Source organism: Mesoplodon bidens (genome assembly GCF_964165515.1).
Source record: "Mesoplodon bidens genome assembly, chromosome: 16".
NCBI classification, from domain to species: Eukaryota; Metazoa; Chordata; class Mammalia; order Artiodactyla; family Ziphiidae; genus Mesoplodon; species Mesoplodon bidens.
In genome coordinates, this window is record NC_138173.1 from 57,879,823 (window position 1) to 57,902,696 (window position 22,874).

The 22,874-nt window shown below is 45.3% G+C and overlaps 1 protein-coding gene and 1 pseudogene across 2 annotated transcripts in view; one reads left to right on the forward strand and one right to left on the reverse strand.

Annotated features, from left to right (window-relative positions):
• The window catches only part of EXT1 (exostosin glycosyltransferase 1), a 304,586-nt gene that overhangs the window by 47,468 nt on the left and 234,244 nt on the right, over positions 1-22,874 (reverse strand). The window lies entirely within an intron of this gene.
• LOC308630282 (mitochondrial import inner membrane translocase subunit TIM14-like) lies at positions 19,932-21,349 on the forward strand (annotated as a pseudogene). The gene has a single exon. The product of its transcript is annotated as a mitochondrial import inner membrane translocase subunit TIM14-like (transcript).

A 22,874-nucleotide genomic window follows, 5' to 3' on the forward strand; every position in this document is an offset into this window, starting at 1 on the left:
ATGGAAAAACATTCGTTCGAGAAAATCTACCAAATCTCAGCAAGAACTGAGAACGTCTGGAGCCTCTGAGCCGAGATCTGTTCCATCACCAACCCCCATCAGCTCTGCCTAATAGAAGTTCTAACATAGGTGAGTACAGCTGAGAAGACCGGTCTCCCTCTACCCCCAGCTCCTATCGAGAAAGTGAAAATACAACCTATAGAAGAGAGAAAATATTTGCAAATCATAAATCTGACAAGGGACTTTTATCCAGAAAAGGTAAAGAACTCTTACAACCCAACAATCAAAAGACAAATAATCCAATTTAAAAACAGGCAAACGGGGGCTTCCCTGGTGGCACAGTGGTTAAGAATCTGCCTGCCAATGCAGGGAACACGGGTTCGAGCCCTGGTCCAGGAAGATCCCACATGCCGCGGAACAACTAAGCCCACGAGCCACAACTACTGAGCCCACGTGCCTAGAGCCCATGCTCCACAACAAGAGAAGTCACCACAATGAGAAGCCCGTGCACTGCAACGAAGAGTAGCCCCCGCTCACCGCAACTAGAGAAAAGCCTGCACACAGCAACAAAGACCCAACGCAGTCAAAATGAATAAATTTATAAAAACAGGCAAAGGATGTGAACAGACATTGTTCCAAAGAAAATATACAAAGTGCCAATAAGCACATGAAAAGATACTTAACCATTAGTCTTTAGGGAAATGCAAATCAAAACAACAAAATATCACTTTACAGCAAGTAGGATGGCTATAATCAAAAGGACACATGACAACAGGTGCTGATGTGGCTGCAGAGACATTGGAACACTCGTATATTGCTGGTGGGATGGTAAAATGGGGCGGCCACATTGGAAAATGGTTTGGCAGTTTCTTTTAGAACCAGAAGTGGGCTTAGCAGCCAGCAATTGCACCCTTGGGCATTTATCCCAGAGAAATGAAAACTTATTTTCACGCAGAAACTTGTCCACGAATGTTCACAGCAGCTTTATCCTTAATAGCCCCAAACTGGAAACTATCCAAATATCCTTCAATGGGTGAATCATTCAACCAACTGTGGTACATGTATAGCTTAGAATACTTCTTAGCAATAAAAGGAAATGAACTACTGATACACACAACAACCTCAAGAAAATTATCCTAAGTGAAAAAGCCAATCCCCAAACGACATATTCTGAATTAGTCCATTTATAGTGTTCATGAAATAACATAATTACAGAGATGGAGAACAGGTTGGTGGTAACCAGTGGATAGGGACTGGGGAAAAAGATGGGGAGACGACAGGTCAAGTGAGGGGGACAGTCTTTTTAGAGACTAATTCTTCCCTATGACTTAAGCTTAGAAATATAGATCACATCAAAATCATAAACTTCTTAAAAACAAGAAACAACAAACATATGAGATCCTAAGCAAGAAGGTAAGTAGATGAGGGAGGCAACTAATCTCAGAGAACTTTCAGCTTTATTAATAATGGTTTTGTTACCCTTTTCAGATGGCCATTAAGTCCCCCGCTGTATAGGTGATGACACAGAAGACAGAACAGTTTCCATAAACTACTTCAATGAAAAATGCAATAAAAATAACATGACCCTGTATTTAACCTAGAAACCAAACCCGTTCTACGGCCGAAATAATTCACTACAACAACCTTAAAGTTGTAGTGAATAATGTATGGGATACACCCCATTTAAAATGGGCCATACAATAATGCATAATTAAAGCCCTTCCCCTCCATATGAAACTTTTTTGGGGGGGGGGCTGAAAGCAATTCAGTGCAACCAGCATATGGGTGGAGGGCGATGTGGCATTAGCACTGGGGTCCTCAAAGTACACTCTTCCAACTAGTAGCATCACCTGGAAAATTGGTAGAAATGTACATTCTCAGCCTCACCCAGGCCTGCTGAATCAGAAACCCTGGGGAAAGGGCCCAGAATTCTGTGTTTTAACAAGCCCTCCAGATAATTAAGATACACCCTAAATTCTGAGAACCACTGGCACGGTGGTTAAGAGCTTAATGATTAAAAGCTTAGTGGTTAATCAGCTTTAGACCCAGCCAAACCTGGGTCCCAATCTTACCTTGGCTATTCATAAGCTGAATGATCTTGGGAAAGGTTTTTTTTTTTTTTTTTGCGGTACGCAGGCCTCTCACCACCGTGGCCTCTCCCGTTGTGGAGCACAGGCTCCGGACGCACAGGCTCAGCGGCCATGGCTCACGGGCCCAGCCGCTCCGCGGCATGTGGGATCTTCCCGGACCGGGGCACGAACCCGTGTCCCCTGCACCGGCAGGCGGACTCTCAACCACTGTGCCACCAGGGAAGCCCTTGGGAAAGTTTTTAATTTGTCTAGATCTTAGTTTCCTGGTTGGCAAAATGGGGATAATACTTCTACTGTGAGGATTAAATGATACATTTTAACTAAGCCTGGGCACATTATAAGCAATCCATAAATGGTAGCTATGATTGGAAGGGAGGTGACCGAATATAACGGAAAATACAGCCAGTTTAAGTAGGAAAACCTGGGATGAAGAACTTGGCTTCTGGACCTACCACTTTCTGTGTGCCCCTGTGCAGACTGTTTAGCTTCTCTGGGCCTCAAAGATGTGAAGAGTAAATGAGATTGCGTGCATACAGTAGAAACTGCAAGGCACTGCGTGATCGTAAATTTTTGTATGAACTACAGCGGTTCAAGAGGAATACAAACATTTCAAAAACGTAACAAACAAACGGAAGAGGAACGGATTCCCCAAGACAGAGCCAGGGAGACGTGTAGAGCAGACCCTTGAAAATAAAATGAAAACAGAAGCTGTGAATCACAACAGCAGTTTCTAATTGAAAGGATTTTGCCTTATTATCAAACACTCCATAGCCACGGACGATGCTGGTGCAGTGTGCCCACGGGTCCAGCTGTGCTTCCCACAGTTCCTTGGTAGGCTCAGTTCCATGTGAGCCTGCTTTCTGCTAATCAGAGGATAGGGAAGACGTGAGCCAGGCCCTCCTCCCTGTAGCCACACAATTCTAGTCTCCCCCGATGCTGCTACAGTTTGTCTCATGTATTGATTTATAAAGTGAACATCTACAGCTGATATGCTCCCTCTCAGCCCCCATCCTCATAAGTACTTAATCTTCTTTGCTTACCCCCAGGTTAGAATCACATCCCTGAAGAAAAAAACAAAGAATGCAAAAACAGCTTCTGACTGTTGTAGCTGCACAAAGTGCTCTGGGATAAGGGAAATAAAATAGCTTCCTTGGCACCTCCTCTGTGCTTTCTTTCATTCATTCAACAAACATTAGTTGAATGCCTAATGCCTAGTACCATGTGTCAAATACTGTTCAAGGAACTGATGGTCCAGGGAGAAGGCAGATGTGTTATCAAACGATTGTCATTCCGTGAGGGAAATGGGAGGATGGAGGCAAGGGCTGGGAGTTATGTAGAAAAGGGAAACAACAGGCACAGCCTGGCTTTGGTGGGGAAAGTGAGAAGCAGGGATGCTTCTTGGAGGACGGGAGATTCTGAGCTAATATTAAAGGAAGAGCAAGAATCAGTCCAGCGAAGAGCTGTGAGGAGGCGACGGGCATCTCTGGGGGTAGAGGTAGCAGAGCAGGAACAGACACACCAAGGTGAGACACACTGCCCAGAGCCTGGGGTGCCCCAGACGGGGAGGAGAGATGAGGCTGCTGGCACAGGCAGGGTCCCCCTGGGAGGATCTCCTGGACCTCAGACATGACCCTGTGCAGGTGGTCATGAGTCCCTGAAGGGCTCAAGCAGAAGAGTGACATGTCACCAAAGGAAAGCTCAGTACTTGATATATAAGTCAGCTTCACAGGCAGACATGAAGTTCACACAGCCCGACAACCTTGCCAACGTAGGTCACAGCTGTGGAGCCACCGGGGCTCCAGCTCCAGGCTTTCTGATTCTAAAGGGCCTTTGCTCTGTACTACATGATACCATCTCCTCGGCAGCTCACACAAATGGAATGTCTGAAAGTTATGTTTCTTACATGGTGAAGTCCTAAACCTTTCACCTACTTTCAGGCATTGGCAACAAAAGGCTACCATTTAAAAGGACTCTTTCTCCCCTACTCAAAACTCCACCCCATGTCACACCAGGAGTTCAGTCCAAGACGGTGCTCTGTTATTTAATATCTATGTTGCCTTTCTTGGACTATCACAGATTTGACGCTTAAAATTTCAATTATTTTTGAGAAAACCCCCAAATCCATAGCATGTAATAAAATGAAATTGGCCCAAGGCACAGATTTGAACTGAGAAAACCAGGAGTGGGAGCCAATCTTTTGGCTGGAAAATGGGTCCATTGGCCACCATTCTATCTCTATTTGTTGTCTTGTAAATTACACACAGAAAAGTATAGGCCCCAGTGGTCTCTGTGAATTCACGGGATTCACTGAGCCTCAGTTTCTTCACGCCACCTGCTCATACAGTGTCTGCGCCCACGAATGAGCTACTCTATGTTCCGGAGTCAGGGAAATGCAGATGGATTATCCTAGTGTGTGGCGCTGGTGACCACAGTGACTGCAGACTCAGGGACTCAGTAGCTCCCAGCGGGAAGGCCCTCGCTATTTGGAGATGGTGAGATTCCTAACACAGGCCACTCTGCCCTGAGCACTGTCGGCTGCTCGAACCTCTGGGGCACCCGGTCAGGCCAAGGATTAGGAAACGATTTCTTTGTGGTGCTCCTCTGAATGACCCTGCCGATCCCAAGCTGTCCACCCTTTCACACTTCCTGGCTTTCCACTTAAGACCATCTTCTTTTTATGCCCATTTAAAATCCATTTCAATATCGGGAAGGGAGGGAGGAACAGTGCGTGGGCTCTGGCTGGGGCGGGAGGCCCCAGGGGAGGTACTGACTCTTTCGCACACATCATCTCATTTAAGCCTCACAGCCACCCCAGGAGGTGGATATGGTTATATCTGCTTTTCACAGGGAAGAAGAAAGAGTTGGCTGGATCCTTGGAATCAAACACTGCGTCTGAACACACTGGATCATAATCCCATATCAAGTCTAAACTCCCCCACCCCATCTCTACCCTAAACATCCACTGACAGCTAAGAAGTGTAAGCCTGGACCAGGTGGTAACCCTCACCTGCATGTATTAATGAACTTAACATGTACCAGGTACACCATGCAGAAGACCACGTCAGTTCCTGCCCATTACATAGCAGCTCAATGGCTAATATGTAAAAGCAAGTGACAAAAATAGGACAGCCATTAATGATAGCAATTATAATAATCATCCCCCCAATGATTACATGTTTCCCATGGGTGGGGCAACAACCCGTGTTCATTCCTGCCCTTTCTCTCTACAACCACACATGAAGGGGCCCCATTTTACAGATGATGAAGTTGAGTAGCAGAGTTGTACTTTGTGGGGCTTGTACCAGAAGGGCTCTGTTGTCTCCCAGAGCTGCCTCGAAGGAAGGAGTAACTTCCCCAGAAAAGGGGAAAATGAAAGATTTCGAATATATTGTGCCAGGGAACATGAACCTCAGGAAGCGATCGGAACGAGGCGAGATTTTGGAGCACCGGCTTTTCTGCTCGGCAATACCAAATTTCAAAGTGCTCTGAGATAAACGCAATTCCAGGACGTGTGGGTCTAAATTCTCTGGTTGGAAATAAAGCATTTCTGAAAGTGCTAAATAAGGGGCTCTCTGGGTACAGTGGGGGAAAGGGAAGGGAGTGACAATTAAGGAGCCAGCAGCAGCCGTGACCTCAGATGGATAAGTGGGTCCACAAGAGGCACACCAAGGTCCTGACTGCAGGACCTAAATGTCTGGGAAAGACCCGAGGGCAACTGGGAAGCCCAAGGTCATTATCTTACCATTAACCTTTCACCAGGCTCTGCGCCACGAAGGCAAGCCAGCCAAGTGCAGGGGGGCCAGGAAGTGTGGACTGAAGCTGCGGGGCCAGCAGCGTGGGGTGTCAAGCCTCGACGGTGACTCCTCGGGGACAGGCCGAGTCCCAGGGAGCAGCCTGTGGACAGGGTACTTCCCCACACACCCTTCTTCCCTTCCACCCCACAGGAAACCTTCCCCGATCCCTAAGTCTTACCCAGAGACCCTCTTGCTGCTCACATGGCACCCAGGATTCCCTGTCTACTACTCCCTCTGGATCCAGTTGCCCATTTTCTTGTTTCCCTTCCACTGGGCTCCAGGAGGGAGGACCATGGTCCTACTTTCTGCTGAACCAACACCTACCCCCAGGGCCTGGCCTGCAGGAGCCACTCAAAACATAGGTATGAAATAGATGAAAAGTGCTCAGTGTCCCCTGGTTTGCAGGGGGGCGGGAGGGGCTGTAGAAACAATAGAGACACAAAGAAGAGCCATGAGCCCTTCATTACAACCATCTCTGCTTAGCTAATAACAATACTTGTGGCTCTTGATTATGCCAGCCCTTCCTAGGATGATCTTCACTCCCGTGTTTAGGCTGAGCCCAGCTGACTTAGAGCATGGAAAAGAGTGTCTTTTATATATAGCGTCTTCCTTTTGTACATTTTGTATCCCTTCTCTGTCTTTATTTCCAAAGGCCTGGCATCTTGTTAAAGGTTCTGTCCTCTGCACACTGATGAAGGCGGGGGTGTGTGTGTGTGTTTCACCAGCCCTGCTAAACAGCATTATTTGCAAATCAAGTTAAATGTATGCACAGCACTATTCAAACTGAACTGTCTCCTGGCTTTCCCCCACGTCTGAGCTAAAAGAAAATAAAACCGGAGAACCTCTTCCCGGCTTCTGCCATGATAAACACTGCATCGGTGCAAAGGCGAAGACTCCTCATCCCCCAAAGAAAACTGGGCTCACCCCAATGTTCTGACCCCTTCCCTTCTTGAACCAAGACATTCTTCCCTGCACAGCCAGCCTGGGTCAGCACTGGGATTAGGAGGATGTTTGGAATTCCTGCTGGGCTGTTCCCCTCACCAGAGTAGACACTGCGTAGGGGCCATCCGGTGTTGAACCCCACATACCCTGCATTCTTGGTCAGTGCTGAAGCCTTTCATCTGCTCCTTGCACTTAAGTGATTATAAAATACCTTGAGAATCCAATTACACACAGCTAAGGAAATGATGCTGGTTTCAGCTACCCTCACTTCCCGTCTCCTTTCCTACCTTTGCCATTCCTGGGCTCCACCTTCTGACTTCGACAGTCAGGGCCAACGCACCTCTGGGCCTTCTGCACTGAACAAGCAAACGAGACCTCAGAAATGTGCATAGGCAGCGATGGCCCGTCCTCAAAATTTACAGGACGCCAACATAATATGAAAGCTGCATGAAGCTAGTTGTCTATAGAAAGTTTAATCTCTCCCACCTGGGTATGTGAGTATATAATTGTACAGGTGCATACGTGCCTCCATGAGACATCAAAATCTGTTATGATGAACAATCTGATGCCACATATGGCTTACTGACCAGATCAGCCTCCATGAAGGGTTTGGTCACTGGAGATTGGGAAAGCCCGTAAGTCTAGATTCTGCCATTTCCTTTGGCAGAACCACAACAGTGCCCTGGGAGAAAGAGTCTGTGACACTGAGTCGCCTCTGCCTCTCCTCCAGCCAGCTCTGCTCAGCACTGTTCCCCTTGAGAAGCAGCTAAGCAGCTAGCCAACTCCTAGGTGGCCTCGTTTTGGGAAGAGGTTGTGGGACGGAGGGATAATTTAAGCATCTGATGGGAGAGAGGTGGACCAGATGGCTCTTAAGATGCCTTCCTGCCTTGATGTTTATTTGCTGGATAAGTGAAAGTTGAGCAGCTCCTATGTGCCAAGTGACGCACTGAGCGCTGGGGAAACAAAGATGCAGAAGCCCCCCAGGAGCTGCCCCCTACTGGGTTTTGTAATCCCATGGGAACCAGAGTCTCCTTATGCCCCTCCTTCCTGTATCTCTTTAATTCTACTCCTCCTTTGGGTTTCCACGTGAGCAGGGCAACAGGAAGCATACTCTCATTCTTAATAGTTTCAGGTCAGAATAGGTTCAGTCTTATCCCCCTAAAATCCATTTTCCATAAAGCAAACAAAGATACCGTTAAGACGTCACTCCCAGGCTGAAAACCCTCCACCGACTCCGCATGGCACTTAGAACAATACCCACGTCCCTTGCCCTGGCCGACAGGGCTCCCTGAGAACTGGCTTCTGCCGACAGCTCTGACCTCTCCTCTCCTCACTCACCGTCTACAGCTACACTGTCCTTCTCTCCGTTTCTAGAAACATCACACACATCACCGTCTCATGGACTTGTACTTGCCGTGTCCTCTCCCTGGAATTTTTCTTCCCCCAGATCTACCTCAAGATGCACATCAGCCTTGAGACAAAGAGTCCCTCCTCAGAGAGGCCCTCGCAGACCAGCCTATGTTCCCAGCACTCACTGTCCCAATTCCCCATTGCGTCTCTGTCCTAGGATTTACCACTGTCTGAATTCACGCACATGTTTGTCTTTCTGGCCAACTGTTCCTATTCACTGCTGTGACCCCAGCCGCTAGACTTGTGCTTGGACCATAGTCATTTTTTAAGCAATAGTTGTTGAATGGATGCCAGATCTCCTTATTCCTCAGTGAATAATGCCTGTGAGGTCATAAAGTGTCCAAAAACGCTGGCCACATTCACAAGGGTAAATCTGTAGGACAAGTTTCTAAAAGGATATAAGACAAGTTCTCTCTCATCTTTGCTTTATGCAATATCAGCCTGATGTCTCTGGTTAACATTAAGATTCATCAACTTCTCCAAATGCCATCTGCTATGAAAGCAAGATCCCATTAAAAATGTCTTTAGAAAAAAATTTTTTTTAAAAAGGAATGTCTTTAAGAGATGTTTATGTAGAGTGATAGGATGAAGCCTACATAAAGTAACACCTAGAAAATATAGGTTCTGGTCTTGACTTTGTCACTGTTTGATTTTAAGCAAGTTATACTCTGGTTCTGAATCCATGCTTATTTATAAAATGGGACAAACATACTAGTCTTGCCTACCTAATAATGAAGTCTACTGAGATGTAATGAAACAGTATAGATGAGAGTATTATGCAAATTAAAGCACACATGAGTATCAATAAGGATTAAGCAAGCATATTTTTGGAATGGCCTTTGTACATATGAGGCATAATGTAGAGGATGTCAACGGCCTGTTTCTTTTTCTTCTTTTTGAGTCTCAAATTGTTATGTCCTCTCTCCCAAATCCATTCAATGCTTCAGAAGTGCAGATCATTTTCCAAAAGAAGCATCTGGAACGGCTAATTTGTTGCCAAAACCAGTGATGAAACACACATGATCCTGTGGGGCTGAAAGGCCTGCCATGATTCCCAGTTTTCCACTGTGTTAGTTTTCAGCTATTAACCACTCTGTTTTCAGGTGATGAATTTGGAATGAAGATGGCTCAGAACTCTTGGCTACAGGGCCCTTAAAGAGACAGCAATTCTGTCCCATGGAACGCCCTGTTGCTTGGTTTCCATTAAGGAATCTTGGCTTTTAAATAAACTGTCAAGTAAACCTTGGCATCAAAACACAGAGCGGTAACCTCCTTTGCAGAGGAGCTGACACCTGAGCTGTGTGTCAGATGGACAGCTGCTAAGGGTCAGCTCCAAAGGCGACGGCGTCCGCTCTGGAAGGGAGACGCTACCACGAACTGCCTTCCTCAGGATTAAGTTAAAGCAAAATGCAGGGATGATCTTAATGGAAAGCGGACTCAGTAACACCAACTGACCATATCCCTCTCCACGAGCGCTGGTTTTGGAATTATAAAAGTTTTTGAGGTGCGAAAACATAATTGGAAAACTTTTTTTCCTTGCTTAAAGGGCCAACTGATTTCACAGGTGTTTAATTATCATTTGCTGTGAGATAATACCTTGTAGTGCCATAAAAAAAACGGATTCAATTTTCGAGTGCTTGCAAAACCATTGCCAAAGCCAAGTTAGAGCTAAAGCTAGATAATTATTCTATAAATCAAACACAGTGACTCCTTTCTTTGAAATTTTTAATACTTGGGGATAATGATATCTGACAACCTTGAAACTAACACGAAAAGGATTCTCCTGCCACGTGCCAAAAAGCAACCATTGGAGCATTGCAGGCAGTTTGGTTCATTAATGGCGACTCAGGCAACCTCAGGACCCTGCCTGTGGGCTTCCGAAACATGCCAAGGTTTAAGGCATTGGTGTGTGTCAAGACACAGTACTCTCTACCAAGATCAAATGGCCAGACGTCCAAATGAGGTCTACAGCAAAACAGAAAAGAAATCCAAAACCACCCTTTGCACAAAAACTGCCTAAAAGCCACTGTAACTCTCTGAGCCCAAACTCAGAGCCCTGGAATGTGGAAAGTAGAGGTTTTACAACTTACTTTCCTATCTTAGGCTTAAGGCACAACACTTGTGCTTCCTGTAATAATAAGGGAGAGAAATCATGAAATCAAAAGAATGTTAACAGCTGGAAGGTACCACAAAGATCGCCCAGCACAAACACCCAAATGAAGAAAGCAAAGCCAGGAGAAGTCAAGTAACTCGTCCAAGATGACACCACCAGGGGCAGAAGCAAGATAAAAAGGACTGTTCTGAGAAGCAGAACAAGGAAGAAAGAGCCTAAAAATGGATTTGGAGTCCCATTCTCATCCAAAATCTAAAAATAAAAGAAGGAAACTTTTTTAAAGGCAAAAAGAAAAAAAAAAAAAAAAGGTTTCTTTCTGTAAGAGGAGTGGCTATTTCTCCAACAGAGCCCAGTTTCCGTGGAAGTGCTTCAGCTGCCTTAAATAACCGTATGGGGATTTTAGTTGGTGCCACGTTTCAGATTTTTCTTTCCTCCAACTTTTATTCAGAAGCTGTTGAAGTCATAACATGTTCCATTAGATTAAGTGTGCCTAAATGATTTAAGAAAGCTGGGCAAGCTGGCTGGGTGCACACACGCAGTCAGCATTATTTACTTTATTTAATGCCCGTGTATAGAGTGTGTGCACCGCCCAGATCACTCACTGTACAGCATGGATTTTCAGGCAATTTGAGTTGGCCTTTACAGGTTAAGGTAATATAAGGCAAGATGCAGTATAACTGGTGCCATTCCTGGACACTGTACTTCGGTCCTCCTAGTAAAAACCTAAGCCAAAGGCATGCTGGCAGAAAAGGCAGGGGAAAATGTGGGTCCCAGAATAGTCTGAAAGGGATAGGATGGAAAAGCATTCATAGGGACTGGCTTGGGATTGCAATGGAAACTCCTGCAATCAAGAAAAATGGTGATAATAATTATAGCTAACATTTATTGGGCTTATTGCACGCCCAACATTCTGCAAAGCACTTTACGTCTGTTTGGCCATTTGCTCTTCCAAAAACCCTGTGAAGTAGGTAACATTATGTCTCCTACTTTATAGAAGAGGAAATTGAAGATTATACCTAATTTATCTAAACGTACTTAATTAGTAGGCAGGTGGGATTTGAACTCAGGCATTCTGACTGCAGGGCCCAAATTATTATATATTATAGCACGCACACTGCCTCCTTTCTATAATGCTTCATGGAGATGTCCCAGGGACCAGCCAGTGAGCTCCGTCTTGAGGGACACCATGAGAACCACTATGGAATCTACTGGACTGATTTATGATCTTCTAACCAGAGATATGCCTGGTATATCTCTGAGCCGGATCTTTTATCCAGCTCAGAATCAGAAAGGATAACCTTCCCGAGGTCAGCCCACATTTAAAGTATTACTCCCAGGTCCTAGGGAGTAGGTAGAACAGGTGAGAAACAAATTGCTGCTCATAAAATATTTGCAAATACCCTGAGAAATGCAAGAACATATAATGCTACAAATATTTGGTCTGCAAGAAGGTACTTATTTAGGGAACTAGATTGAAAGATGAAATTAGTAGCCCTCCATGCCATAAAAAAAAAAAAAATTGCTGTTCATTTGCTATATTTTATCCCAGACAAGACCACTTTTGAACACAGAAGCCTTAAGCCCTCTTTCTAAGAAGTTATATAATTTTTACTTTCCCAGTCCATTGTGGGGCTTTGGCACCAAGAACTATACCACGCCTTGTAGTTATCTTAGAAGCTTGAGTGGAGCCTGTACTACATGTGTGGGTCCCTGAGGCCACATGAATAGGACAGGGAAGAGAGAAATCCTGTCAGAGACACTGGCGTTTCATCCACTCACTTGTGTACCCATCCAGCCAGCCATCCACCCATCGAACAATAATATTTATTGTGAACCTATAAGTACCAGGCATGCTACTGTCAGGAGTGGGGAATTCAATGGTGAGCAAAAATAAGAATAGTAACTTTAATGATGATGATGATGATGTTTCTTTACCTTATGCAATTGACAGTCTTTTTTGGGAGACTGGTATTAAATAATTAACCATCATAAAATCAACAGCTGTGGTGAGTGTTCCAAGGAGAGACTAGTCGTCCTATGGGAGCACATGAAAGAGGAAGTTGACCTAGTCAGGAGAGGGGGACTAAGCTGAGGCCTAAAGGATAAGTGTCGGTCAAGCAGGACTGGGGTGGAGATGAATTACTGCGAGCGGTGTTGATGACAAACTGTCAAAGACCATCAAGAAATGGAAAATACCTTTGAGCCAGCAAAGTACACACACCACAACTAATTGTTCCAACAAGTGCAACACAGACGAAATCCATTGGATGGTACGTAAAACACACGTTGGGGCTGCTGGCTGCCTGGACAAATGAGTATTCAAGCCTGGATGTCTGGACAGATACTCACTTTCTGTTGAGCACGCTGACCATATTATTAGCACCCCAGATTCCACACACCTGCCGAGCAGTAGCTGACTGCAGCAGACCTTAACCCACGGTACAGGTAGGAAAGCTGCGGCAGGAAAGAGGCTTGACATCTTGATTGGAGCTAAGCAAAGATTCTCAGGATCATGCCAGTTCATTTCACCTGCTCTGCCCTCCACCCCCAGGACCTGCCAACTCACCTGTTTCAGACTTACTTATGAGCCCTTTTTCCTGTTGTCTCAACATCCTACAGGCTCAGCAGAGATGGTGCTGAATCCCTAAATGATCACATTTTCACAGTAATTAAAAGCCAAATTCCCCAACTCCCTAAATGCAACGAGCAGCTTGAATGCCTGTGTTTTGCCCTAACACTGAACATCTCTAAGGTGAAGGAAAAGCCTGAGAGAAAGGAATGAAATGACTTAATTGCCGAAAGAGGCAGCCTTGGGATGCGGTAGAAGGGGCCCAAGAGGAAAGGAAGCTGGAGCTTCTGTTGGGACGACCTGCTCAGGAGCACCCAGGAGCCCTGGCTCCAGCCCGTCCTCAAGTGCCAACCACTGTGCTGGCCCGGGACCCACTGGCCCGAGAGACCCTGAGAGGGCATCTCTCTGCCACAATGATGAGTCCTTCCTGCTGAATTTAATAGTTTTTAAGGCGAGAGGGGTGAACGAGGCAATTTCAGTTATTAAGGCATTAGTTTGGATTGGAGCCCGGAACAAAAGAAAAGCCACAACTGGGTTCACCCAACAAAGACACTGTTTCCATCCATCTGCCTCAGACTAATTTAGGGATTACAGCGCTTGCTCACAACCTCCGACAAAGCAAACTCAAGATCGTATATCGAGGCCAGACCAGAGCAAACCACTGCCACCTGTATCTTGAAGGCTGCTAATTCCTCAGAAAATACATTAGAAGAAAAAGTTGGAGGAAAAAAATATATATGTATATATATTTAAATATCACAAAACACATTTCCATTCTTTAAATCATAGTCTCTCCTAGAAGAAAGCTGACGTGGGAGTCCAAGGAAAGGCTCTTAGTAAAAAACATAAAATATACTTATAAAATAGTACCTTCACATGTAGAAATAACAATGATGATAACGCTATAACAACTGCCACAATTTTTAGCACACTCATATGCTAAGCCCTGTGCTAAGTACTTTACATACAGCATCACCATCTCAGGGTCACAATCTGAGGTTAATACTATTATCCCCATTTCATAACTGAGCACGGAAGCTGAAAGAGTTCCAATAATTTGCCCAGAGTCACACAGCCAGCAGAGAAGGACAATTAAAATCCAAACATGGTCTGTCTGCTCCTGAGGTATGAGAAGCTGCCGGGCTTCACTGGCATTTTGTTCTGGCAGTTCTTGATGTCTTAAGAAGAGGCATAGATGAGATCTTTCAAAGTACTGAGCACTGAAGATATTTCAGTGCTCATTCCAATGGGTAATTCAAATAAAGTACCACAAGACCTTAACATACAGAATTGACATGTATGCAGACATTTAAATGGCTGACTTCTAGGCTTTTCGGATTGTTATATTCCAGATAAGTTAATGCATTCATAGTCTGCCTTTCACTTCTGTTCTGATAGGGTGCTAGGTACATGTGCTCAGTTGTCTGAAATCATCCTGAATGGAGAAAAGCCAAATTAAGCTGCAGGTCCATCCAGTTTACTTGTCACTGGGAAATCCTCTAGTTGTAAATAACTCAGTGATCAAACATACAGGCACAAAACCCAGCTACCTGTTCACGGCCTTCCCCTTGGGAGGCTGAGTGGAAACTCTGTGGAATAATAGTGAGGAAGAATAAATTAGCAGCTACTTAATTTTTTTTTAAAGAAAAAAACCCCTGTAATTGAGAGTGATTGACCTTAAAATTTAAATCGAATTAAGACGGTTTCATCTTCTTCTCGCTACTTCTGATGTTGAAATTTGGAGGGGGTGGTGAGGGGAGATTCTTTTGGATGGAGATGCTAGATGAATCCTTGTAAAGCAGCACATTACAGCTATACCCACCTGAATTCATGTTCAGACATCCGCATCCCCAACACAATAGCAGCGGAAAAGCAGCAGAATGAAAGAAGTGCTACCCACTTAGCGCTCAGCCCAGGGACCTGCTGGGCACCCTTTGCTAAATCTACTTACAAGTGAATTCATAATTCACACAAGGTATCCAGGCATGGAAGCTAAGACATAAATCATTTATTGACAAAGGGACCATTTGTCATTTTAAAATAATTATGTTTCTTTAAGCAGAGTGACAAATTCCATCTTCCCCAATTTACTTATTGAGCCTTACAGGCAATGTAAGTCCCGAGGTGTGTGTGTGTGTGTGTGTGTGTGTGTGTGTGTGTGTGTGTGTGTGTGTGTGTGTGTGTGTGTGTGTGTGTGTGTGTGTGTGTGTGTGTGTGTGTGTGTGTGTGTGTGTGTGTGTGTGTGTGTGTGTGTGTGTGTGTGTGTGTGTGTGTGTGTGTGTGTGTGAGAGAGAGAGAGAGAGAGAGAGAGAGAGAGAGAGAGAGAGAGAGAGAGAGAGAGAGAGAGAGGACCACAAGGAGATTCTATTTTCTCCCTGAAACTTTTATCTTAAGAACCCACGATCCCTAAGGGCAGACTGAAAAATGGGTGTGGTGCCTACATCTCCTTCAGGTGTCTTGCAGAGAAGGTGTTCTCTACATGCTGCAAATTTGGTCAAGATAATATTCACAAGGAACAACTAAACAGTGAACACTGATGTTAAACTACAGATTTTAACCTTTGGACACAAGTGTGAAACCCTTCCCTTCAAACTTGCAAAACCCACACAACAGAATGTGTGTCATCCTGATGCAAATTTAGACACTAGAGATGCAAAATGTGTGCTCCACAAGCAAACCATGCTTTACCATTAATTCTCTTGCCAGCAGGATAATAACGTGTGGTAGAAACCCCAGTCTCAGCTGCTTTTAAAGAGACTGGAGGCAAGTATTCACTGCACAGGGCATCACCGCCCATTAAGGATGTAGCCACCCGATTCAACCAGTAGATGGGGCACGTCCACATACCAAGGGTCCCCACTCAACTCCCCTGATCAGGAGGAACAGGTCCTGGTTCCTCCTCCTTAGCTCCCAACCAGATGGTCAAAATGATACCAAAGAGGGAAAAGGAGACCCTATCTCATCTCTAAAAGAGCCCTTTGATTATTTCCCTGACTTCTCTTTCACTTTTATTACAATATAAACAAAAGGGGTAGTGACTACTGAGATGGAGGGCGGGGGGAAGGGAGTTGGAGTTGGCCAGCTCAGAAGAAATGCACTGCCCACAGCACCTTGGATATAATCTAAAAAAGCTCATCAGTCGGCCAGTCACTTACTTTGGAGCCATATTTACTGAGTGCCTACCGTGTGCCGGCCCTGCACTGGGCAGGCTGCTGGGTCTACACTGGTGACTCACTCAGAAATGAGATGTGCTCCATGGAGTTCATCATCTACCGTGGGATACAGACCCTGAAGAAATGCAAATGGTCATGTGTAGCTATAAACCCTGATGGGGGCTAAGGAACAGGGAGCATTAGAGTGACTATGGGTAGGAGGTCAAAACTGAGTCAAGATTGGGTGGTCAGGGAAGCCCTCTCTGAAGAAGCAACACGGACATGGCCTGAGAGCTGAAGAGAAGGCAGCTTCCTAAAGGGGGTGTAGGAAGAACAGTTCTGGAAGGGGGATGCGTTTGTGCAGAGCTCCAATGTGGAACCTTCCTGACACACTCAAGGAACAAGGGAAACGGAGCCAGTCTGGGTGGGGTGGAGTGGGGTGGAGGGGCAAGTGGTGGTAGAGGAAGGAAGGTAAATGACACAACCAAAGGCATTTTTCTGACAGGGCAGTGGGTGGTCCCGGTTGTGATCATACTCATATACTCCACACACACACACAGTTATATAGTGCTTCATTTTCCAGGTGCTATTTCAAATCCCTTACATATATAAACTCCATCTACTTCTCAAAATAACCCTAAAAAGTAAGCACTATTACTAACATCCCCTCTTCAGAGACGAGGAAACAGAAGCACAGAGAGGTTAAGTGACTTGCCCACAGTCACACAGCTACTTCTGTGCCAGAGTCTAGATTGGAACCCAAGGCATCTGACTCCAAAGTGCATACTCTTAGCTTCTATACTCTAATGATTCTCAGAAGCATCATTTTATTGTGGTATTTCTGTATGACTACATATATTTTGCTATGAGTATGATAAGACTGGGCTTTTTTTTTTTCCTTTTGTATTTTTGGGTTTTTTTGGTTTTGCTGGCAGGGAGTACTGACGTGGCCCCAATAAGAAATCTACAACTTGGCAATGAATATACGGCCAGACAGACTTATCATATCCTGATAATCAAGCACAATTGTGTACCCCGACTCCTGCCAGATGCCAGCTTCCTCTCGAGTCTGGGTTCTGTACACAGGCTCCCCAAAGGACTGTAAATCAGTGGCGCTAGATATCTCCACAAAGTTTCAAACAGATGTTCACCCAGTGCTTACTCGCCCAGGCTCCAGATGGCTCCGGATTCTGGCTTCTTCCTCCCGCAGACCCTCAAATCACACTTCAGACAATGTCAGTAAGGCAGGCTGAAGAAGGATGAAAGAAGTGGATCTAGTGGAGTTCTTTAAGAAGCCCCGTAGAACCCGGCCCGGCGGTATTTCATGCATGCACAGGAGGAGTCGTAACCTGAGGCAGCATAAATCACTGCCAGCCTTTACGACCTGGATACAATTTTCCGAATGATGAAGTTGTCATAGGTGTTGCGGAAGAAGTTTGTGCTGCCAGTCAGCCTGGGTCTGTAACAATTTATGCCAACCTCTTCCATAGGCAACCAGTTGCAGAGAATTTTACTACACTGGCACAATAGCAAGAGGATTCCATACCTACCCATCCTCTCAAAAGGGAGAGGAGTAATGCTGAAAGATGTGTTCCACCAAAATGTTTAAAAAAAACAAAAAATCCTTAAGAACATGTTTCAACCCTACCGCAAAAAACACAAAAAGCGGGAAAAATTTTTTTTAATTCCATTCTTTCTCAGTCCAAGGAACAGGTTTACATGCTTTGCTTTCTCCCCCAATTAAAAGTATCCCTGACATTATCTAGTAATTGATGCAAATGGATGATAAGAAAGCCCAGAGGACAGCGCTGGGTTGCCAAGCCTTGCAGGTTTTCTTTAGGGCAGTCTGTAGAGATTCCCTACTTTCCTCGCACTTCTCCAGAGACAAGGACTTTTCAGAAGACTAGAAGCTGGGGCTTCTTTTACAGATTTCATGCCTCTAGCATTCATTATTCATCTGCATAGAAGCTGAATTACCATGATGGAAGCCCAAACGGACATCTGAGAGCCAGCCTGAGTGCCTGAGATGTGCTGGTCCGCCCCATGCAAACCTTTGTGGAGTCTGTTGGAATCCCTTGTAAATTTCACTTCCTATTTATGTGACTTTTCATGGAGGCCAAGGGGCTCAAATCAAGTCTCCCTCTGTCCTCAAGCAGTGGTAGACAGGAGCCTATCAGATCATTTTCCTTTCACTGGTGTCTAGGCTTTGTGATGACGGAGCAAGAAAAACATCTAATGGGCTTACTCAGAAATGACTTCCTTCTGTCTTGTACTTGACGAAAACTTGCTTTCATCCCTCTTGGGCCCTAGGAGGATGAGTATTTCATACCCATTGTTCCCTATCTACCACATTCTACAGACAGAGATAATTAAACATAAGATTATTTATTTCTGACTGTCAAAACTCACAGCGAGGCTTACGAGGAACACGCATTCGAAATTCATCCTATCTAGAAATGGCAGCACTAATGGTATAAATCGTGTCAATAACCAGGTGTCTGCACACACTGAATGTCTATAAATGCATTTGGGCTGACAAATGTTTACGCTGGATTATACACTTTAATTTACCCTCCGTTGCGGGGATGAGGGGGTGGGCGATGTCACATTAATAAAGGAAAGGGGTATTATGGGACTTCATTACAAGGAAGTTTCCCTTCCTTATGTAAAACCCAAATGCACCAGAAGTTAAGTAATTTAAAACTGGAAACTAAAAACATGTTATTTAAGTATAAAATATATACTTTTCATTTAAGCAGAGAGCCTAGGGTGAGGATGGTTGATTAAAAAACTGAGGCCCAGGGACGTTAAGTGATTGCTCAAGGTCACACAGCTGGTGAGGATCACAGCCAGGATTCAGTCCAGCTCCAGAACTCAGAATTAACTGCTACCGAGTGCCCCTGCTTGCCCAGCTCGCCGACGGAACAGAACACTGACCGAATGGAGGGACTGCTATCAATCTTACGGCCCCTTAGAAATGCCCAGAGGGATCCCCTGGTGGCGCAGTGGTTGAGAGTCCACCTGCCGATGCAGGAGACACGGGTTCGTGCCCCGGTCTGGGAAGATCCCACATGCCGCGGAGCAGCTGGGCCCGTGAGCCATGGCCGCTGAGCCTGTGCATCCGGAGCCTGTTCTGCGCAGCGGGAGAGGCCACAGCAGTGAGAGGCCGCGTACCGCAAAAAAAAAAAAAAAAAAGAAATGCCCAGAAAATCAACTGAGCCCAGAGGTGGTCAGTGCTTGCTTGGTAAAGCCAACTTTCAGGTGTAAAGGATAATTATTTATTCAAACCCCAGCTATCAATCAAAGTTACATACACCCGTATTCTGATCCGTTTTGGGGGGGTATTTCTCAATAGTACATGATTAGCCATTCTTGGAAATGATTCTGTGGGCTGGTAGAAGTTTTTGTGGGATGGTAGATCTTTCTGAAACTATTTCTAGGCTGTATGAATCTTTGTCTGGGAATTTGTTTCCTTGGCCTTCCAAAACATGAATTGCATTTTTGTTTTGTTCACAGATAACTTTTTTTCTTAGTACCCTTGGCAATGAAACCTACTCTGAAAATACAAATGACCCTGAAAATGTCCCAAGGGCATTCAGTTTACTTTCCTTACCTCGAATCCACTCCTTCTTTCAAAAAGAAAGCTTGGGGAAATTTAGAGCCCAGAAAAATGTGTGGACAAAATGATGTTATTTAAAAGCAAAATCATTCCAGTGCCGTGTGTGTGTGTGTGTGTGTGTGTGTGTGTGTGTGTGTGTGTGTGTGTGTGTGTGTGTGTGTGTGTGTGTGTGTGTGTGTGTGTGTGTGTGTGTGTGTGTGTGTGTGTGTGTGGTGGTGGTGGTGGTGGTGGTGGTGGTGGTGGTAGGAGAGAGGAGGGCGAGTTGAAATGGGGGGTGGGCTGGGTTGAGGGAAATGTCCATCTCCATGGGCAATTCAACTTGGGGGCTCCATGGAGACAAACCAATTAGTATGGATTGTCAAAGTGTTTTGTATGAATTGGCTACCTGCCCATTATGAATTGGAATGGGATTAACTAGCTCATTCCAAACACTCCACCAAACAGCAAATGGTCATATGATAATGATTTCCAGTCACTAACACCCTGGCTGGATTGGAGACTTGGGAGTTTTACCTGTAACAATCTTCAGAGAGACTCATTCCTCCAAACCTACCCACTTTCCCTAAACACATCTTTTTCTTTTTTTTCCCCTCTCCTAGCTTTTATTTTTTAAAAAGTCCTCTTGCTAATTGGGAGGCTGTATGTTCTTCTGCACATAAACATACCTATTAACCAACCAACCCAGTAATAAGCAATTTGTATGCTCTACTATATAAATTTGTCGGTCCCCTCTACTCATGGTCTTCAAAGCCCCATGGTGAAACACAGGACCACCCACTTTGCAAGTTTAATTCCACCCGAGGTTCTAGAACCAGTCTACCTCTGAGAGAGAAGGCCTGAGCAGCTTGGATTCAAGATTCAGGGATTCAGCACATGACCAATGCCATTCGCCCTTTTAATTATTTGTCTCAACTTCTTATAACTGGACTTTTCCCTTGTTCCAGACACCAAGTCCATACTTTATCTTCCCGGCGGAGGTACTTGGCTCCAAGGACTATCACTAGCCAATAGCATCTCTGCCCACACTCTTCTCCAGGCAAATGGGGCCCTAGACTACAGTGAACAGCCTCATGGAAAAGAGCCCAAGGTGGATTTCAGCCCAAACATACGTGGCATCTGTGGGTTCCAACACCGGGTAATTGTTGCATCCTTCCCTGCATCCATTTCCCCTCTGGGGAGCTACCCACTCCCTTTGGCGTGGATGAGACTGATACCCACTCGCAGCCTTAAGGCAGCATGTGATGTAAGTGTAAGCCACCAGGGGAAGCACAGGAGCAGAGCGGGAACCATGGTAGTTCCCATGGTAGCGGGAACCAGTACAGTGGTAGCAGCTGGACTGACCATTGCTGCTGCAGGATTTGCAGGCCGTTACGCTTTGCAAGCCATGAAGCATTATGGAGCCTCAAGTAAAACTAGTTTTTCGAAGTCTACCAAAATCTGCCTTCAGTGGTGGCTATTACAGAGGTGGGTTTGAACCCAAAATGACAAAACGGGAAGCAGCATTAGTACTAGGTGTAAGCCCTACTGACAATAAGGGAAAAATAAGAGATGCTCATAGACGAATTATGCTTTTAAATCACCCAGACAAGGGAGGATCTTCTTATATAGCAGCCAAATCAATGAAGCTAAAGATTTACTAGAAGGTCAAGCTAAAAAATGAAGTAAATATATGATGATTTTTAAGTTCTTACTCATTTATGTATATGAGTACCAGCTTTTTATAATAAAATGCCTCAAAGCTACACATTTTAAAAATTAGCATAAGCTAAATCAAAGCCTAGGTATAAATTGGAGGATTTAAAATCAGATTATAGAATATTTGTAGGTCAATACTCAATAATTATGGATAAATGCATGCCATTTGAAGTGTTGTTTATTACTCATTTGTCAAATAATTTGGTACCTATTTCAAGATAAAGTGAACAAGATAGTCTCTTCCTGAAGGAATCCCCAATCTGATGGGAGACTGATTAACTGACAGTTAAAATACAATGTGATAAATATGATGGAATTAGCACAGGCTGTTATAGTAGGGGCTCATCTCATTGGGAGAGAAGGCTGTTCAAGGTACAGAGGACACCCCCAGCCACTTAGAACCTTGAACTTAAAAGTGAATTTAGCCACAACTTAACCCAAGAAATTGATCTAGGTATGTATTTATCACTTTGTCAGTGATAAATCTGAACTGTTTCAGATTCCATACATTAAAAACTATAACAGTATGATAAAAAAAAAAAGTGTAAGACATCAGCACATTCCCCAGGCCACAGTTTTTTTTTTTTTTTTTTTTTTTTTGCGGTAGGCGGGCCTCTCACTGTTGTGGCCTCTCCCCTTGCGGAGCACAGGCTCCGGACGCGCAGGCTCAGCGGCCATGGCTCACGGGCCTAGCCGCTCTGCGGCATGTGGGATCTTCCCAGACCGGGGCACGAACCCGTGTCCCCTGCATCGGCAGGCGGACTCTCAACCACTGCGCCACCAGGGAAGCCCCAGGCCACAGTTTTTTACGTAAGGCCTGGGAACCACTTAAGCCAATATGGCTGCTTCCTCTGGCTACGTTCTTTTAATCAATGTGATAGTTTATGCGACGTAGGCAGTTAAAAACCATCTATCCCCTTCCACACATCCTCACTACCAAGTGGTACGTTACAATAAAAACATGTTTCAGGGCAAATTCTAGAGTCCTGCCAAAATTCTAGCCCAAGAAGCAGGGCCTGATACCGGGGTCAGACGGCGTTAAAGCTCTGCCGACAGGTGTGCTCCACTCGCCTGCACCTGTCCTGGGGCCCTCAAGACTTCCCCAGTGCCAAGTACCTGCCAAAAAAGCTCACTTTTTGCACAACTCTGTGCTCCCTGCTGTGTGAGTTCTGCCTGGCGGGCTGGACTTCCTGCCAGCACTCGCAGGCTCCTGCCCAGCGTCCACCCCACTCCAGTGGGTAAGGCTTCCCTCCAGGCCCAGACCCTTCCGTCTGCTCCGTGAACCCTGGTTAACCTGTCTGTGCCTGCTTCCACACCCAGAATGGGGAAGACCTTGAGGAAAGGAACGCGGTCTGCCAATCCACAGTGTTCGTATAGAAATGCCAATAGGTGAAGAAGCTGGGTCTTGCCCATAAACAGCAGTTCGTCTCTTCAACTCAGAGGAATGGAAGGATGAGCTATAAGCTCACCTCCAAGTCAGGGCTGGCTAA